The 5,000-nt window shown below is 46.4% G+C and overlaps 1 protein-coding gene across 1 annotated transcript in view; it reads left to right on the plus strand.

Moving 5' to 3' along the window:
• Positions 1-5,000, plus strand: part of camk4 (calcium/calmodulin-dependent protein kinase IV) — a 60,048-nt gene that overhangs the window by 47,518 nt on the left and 7,530 nt on the right. The window lies entirely within an intron of this gene.

Below are 5,000 nucleotides of genomic sequence, written 5' to 3' on the forward strand. Positions count from 1 at the left end.
TACAGTACTGTTATACTCTGCTCTGCTCTACTCTACTCTTCTCTACTCTACTCTGCTGTATTCTACTCTATTCTACTTTACTTTGCTCTACAATACTGTGTTCTACTGTAAAGTATTGTACTCTACTTTGCTCTACTGTACTCTGCTCTACAGTACACTACTGTAGTATTGTTCTACTCTACTCTACTGCACTATACTGAGTTCTGCTGTACGGTACTGTACTGTACTGTTCTCTACTCTACTGTACTATACTGAGTTCTACTGTACGGTACTGTACTGTATTGTTCTCTACTCTACTGCACTATACTGAGTTCTACTGTACGGTACTGTACTGTACTGTTCTCTACTCTACTGTACTATACTGAGTTCTACTGTACGGTACTGTACTGTATTGTTCTCTACTCTACTGTACTATACTGAGTTCTACTGTACGGTACTGTACTGTACTGTTCTCTACTCTACTGCACTGCACTATCTCACCCTCCTGTCACAGACGTGCTCAGCAGATATGAGCATGGACTGTTGACTACTACACTATACTACTGTGTACAGTGTCTACCCAATGGCCAATGGCTTAATGGCAGCCAGGTATAGTGCTTATCACCAGGCATCAGAGCTTAGGTTGCTCACATCACATCCCTCTCTCTTTCCCTCTCTCCTCCTATCTCCTCTCTCTCTCTCTCTCTCTCTCTCTCTCTCTCTCTCTCTCTCTCTCTGCCTCTCTCTCTCTCTCTCTCTCTCTCTCTCTCTCTCTCTCTCTCTCTCTCTCATAAATTAACCGTGTTGATAAGGGTGACTCCTCACCCCCCGCCCCCTTCCTGTAACCAGGCAGACTTCTTCTTTGATGCTGTACACCGCTCTCTCGCTCTCTGTTTAAGAAGTTACCATGGTAACCTTACCACCAATCCACCTGCTCATATTAAAAGAAAGAAAGAAAGAAATGAAAACACACACACAGGCACATATGATTAGCATGTGACCAGCCCACTGTTAGTTTGCCTGTGTCTAATTAATTACCCATCGATCTCTATGGCCTCAGTGAATGCACACCTTGATAATAGCTGTGGAGGGGTGGGTAGCTAATTGCAGCACGTTGCCCTGAAAGGGTTTACATTTAATTAATTAAGCAGGTCTGGAATTATCCTAAGTACGGCAGCCTGCAAGGGACATTCATAGGGGTCAAAGGGCAGGGCATGACGGATGGTTTTTTTTTATTGTATATCGGCTCTGATTTCAAGTGCGTGGGTTGGTTGGGTGAAAGCTGACACTTGGCAACCGTGGAGGAAACAACACAACACGTGTTTGTGTGTGTGCTAGCGTTAACGTTTCCAGACTATGCAGTATGATACAGGACAGCAAATCAATGCAGAGCGTGGGACCTGATCAAACAGGCGCTACGCAGAGGAGAGAAGAGGTCAGGAGACCTGCTGCTTTGGGACCTATGGACGCTGCATGGGGACACACAAGGAAGAAGTGTTGAGTTTTTGTACTTTTGACAGCTTAACTTCCTCTTTCTCTCCATCACTCCCTCCATCTCTCCTCCGCCTCTCCTACTCCCTCCTCTATGTCTTCTCTCTGATTCTCACTGGCAATCTCTCACACCCAGTTGCATTCACACTTGTACATACAAACAGAAATCCACACTCTATACAGACCCTTGCCTTCCCCCTCTCTATAACACACACACACACGCACGCACGCACGCACGCACGCACGCACGCACGCGAGCGCGCACACACACACACACACACACACACACACACACACACACACACACACACACACACACACACACACACACACACACACACACACACACACACACACACACACACACACACACACACACACCATCATCTACCCATACCATCAGTCCATCTCCGGATTAATATCGACATTGCCATAAAGGGAAAATGAAATGAAGGTGTGGAGAGAGGTGAAGATCACTGCCGTGTGTATGTGTGTGTGTCTGTGTGTGTGAGAGAGAGAGAGAGAGAGAGAGAGAGAGAGAGAATTCTTCTCCCCTTTCTCTCTCTCTCTCTCTCTCTCTCTCTCTCTCTCTCTCTCTCTCTCTCTCTCTCTCTCTCTCTCTCTCTCTCTACTGGAGCCTGCATGGATTTCTCACCTCCTGTGAGAAAAGACACCTCATATATTCCAAGCTTGTTCCAGCGAGTGGATGGAGAGGTGAGGGGAAAGCTCAGAGGGGGCTGCAGGAAAGGCCTGTTGCCCAGACTTGTCCCTTACAGACCACTGTAGTATCTGCTATCTGTCCGTCACCCTAATGAGTCTTGCCCTTGCCCCCACACACAGGGAAGCCGAGAAGGGGGGGACAAAGGGGTCACTTGTCCTGGGCCCAGGGAGAGAGAGGGCCCAGAATTTGGTCCTTATTACATTGTGCGTATTGGGTTTGGGGCCCTTTCATATATCTTTGTCCCGGCCCCAGCTAAGGCTGTCAGTGGCCCTGCCCACACACCTGCTGTAGGACCAGAGGGCCTTGCTGGGTAGGATGACGCCTGGCCTGCCCGCGGGAAGGACACAAGGGGCAATTAAAGTCAGATGGACCCATAGCTGCCAGCAGGCCCGCCAACAGCTTTCTCTGGGCCCAGCGCAAAGTCATTTGAAAGGGCCCCCTATCCAATACTTATAATGTAATGGGGACCCAATTCTAGGCCCCCTATATCTGTGGGCCCCGGACAACATACCCCTTTGTCAGTGGACCTGCCCCTGTCAGTGGACCTGCCCATAGCTGCCAGGGGACATGTAGGAGGTGGAGGAGTAATTGGTGCAGGTGTGATGATGACTAGTTGGATCTGTGGACATGGGCAGTGATTAGGGGAGGTGTGATGATTGCAATGACTTTTTGACCTGAAACTGGACAGGGGATGGCTTGACCTGTGATAAATGTGATGACTGTGGAGCTGGGCAGTAATTGGTTAAGCTGTGATGGTCTGTGATGATTGGTTGAGCTGTGGACGTGGACAGTAATCGGTTAAGCATGTGACAAAGTGAACCCGGACAGTAGAGGGTTAAATGATGGCTGAAGGAACTGTGTGTGTGTGTGTGTGTGTGTGTGTGTGTGTGTGTGTGTGTGTGTGTGTGTGTGTGTGTGTGTGTGCGCGTGCGTGCGTGCGTGCGTGCGTGCGTGCGTGCATGCGTGCGTGCGTGTGCATGTACATGCACCACACGTTTATGGGAATGGTGGAATACTCTGACATGTTGTTCTCATGCAAAAATAAGCGTTCTTCTAACATAAACCCGATAGAACACCTTTGGGATGAATTAGAGCTGAGAGAGAGCCAGGCCTTCTCCACCAACATCAGTTGTAGTTGTAAGTTGTAATGGCTGCAAAAGGTGGACCGACATCATATTTAACCGTATGGGTTATATTAGCAATGGGATGATGTTTGTTTTTTTGTCAGTTGTGCCATACTTGTGTGATGTTATGTGTATGTCCTGTCTTAAGCGAGTGCTGCTCAGGGACGCAAAATGAATTTCAGTGAAAACTGACAATAAAGTCTAATCGTATCGTATCGTATCATAACACTCATGAGTGAAGGCAGGTTAGGGAATGCTTTTGGCAATATGTTGTAGGCCTACATGTCCATCCTCTTCTGGATGCTCTAGTTCTCTGGTACCATTTGCTCCAGCGTTACTTTTCATAGTCAAACTGACACAAAGGGGAAATCTTCCTAATACAGTGGGATGCAGTTTTACATGCATGCTTTTATTTTGTATTTTTATTTTTTAACATTTTTGGGGGGGCTTTTCAGCCTTTATTGGTTTTTGTGAGACAGGATAGTGGAGGAGAGACAGGAAGTGAGCTGGGAGAGAGAGATGGGGAAGGACCGGGACTGGGAATCGGCCGAGTGGTAAACGTGTGCCCTACCATATCAGCCACGGTAGGGCCTACTTGCATGCTTGACATAAATAGCGAAGAAGAGCAGTGAGTCCCTGGAAAGGCTATTGACATGAAAACTGTGTGGGACGTCTGATCTGTGAAAACACGCGGCAGCGTTACAGCTGCTCTTCAGAAGTGATAACTCAGCTGCTGCCACCTCTTTTGAATCCCCCTGTGCAACGCTGGCTTTTAGGGCTGTAACGATACACTCAACACACGATTCGGTTCGTATCACGATTTTTGACTTACGGTTCGATAAATCCCACGATTTCTGAAATGTATCTCCACTGAAGTTTGGAAACACTATCACATCAAATCATAAGGCTGTTTTCTGAACTAATGGGTAATAAAACTTTGAAAGAGTGTATCACGATATTACCCCCTTGTATCACGATACAGTATCGTGACTCTGTGTATCACGATTTCTCGGTTCGATACAATATCGTTACAGCCCTACTGACTTTACAACTCGTCACTAGGTGCTGTTGTTCCTGAACGAATCTATTCTTTTGAACGGCTCCTAGACGTGAACGATGGGAACCGAATCCCAGCTAGGAGCCAATCGTTTCCGCTTTGTTTTGTTTTGTTTTGAGCATGTGACCTTCACATGTTTACTGTACTTCAATTTGTGAAAAACACTAGTGTCTCTTAATCAGACAGTGACAGGAACAGTCTTGAGAATGAACTGAACAGTCAGTTGTTGTTGGGATTACATGAGCTAAGAGGCGGTTTCTTAAATTCTATTTTCTTAAGACTAAATAAATATTTTAAAAACAGTGAACGATTATTAAAATACCGTTCAAATGAGCCAGTTTTTTGAACGGCTCTTTGAGAGGAACCAGCCATCTCATCAAAGAGCCATAAATCCCACCTCTACTTGTCACACTACACAGATCCAAAACCTTTTTCTAAAAACATGATTTATTTCTTGAGCTTTAAATTGCTGCCACCATTTCCCCCATTTAAAAACAACAGGAGTTGACCCAACATGCTTTTCTGTACAGCCTGTAGAGAGAGAAAGGAGTATAGAAGCTGTATGAAGGCGGTAAGCCGCAAAATACACAGGTTTACACATCTGCCAGCCTGGCCTCTTGTACAATGC

This window comes from Engraulis encrasicolus, chromosome 11, assembly GCF_034702125.1.
Source record: "Engraulis encrasicolus isolate BLACKSEA-1 chromosome 11, IST_EnEncr_1.0, whole genome shotgun sequence".
Taxonomy (NCBI): domain Eukaryota; kingdom Metazoa; phylum Chordata; class Actinopteri; order Clupeiformes; family Engraulidae; genus Engraulis; species Engraulis encrasicolus.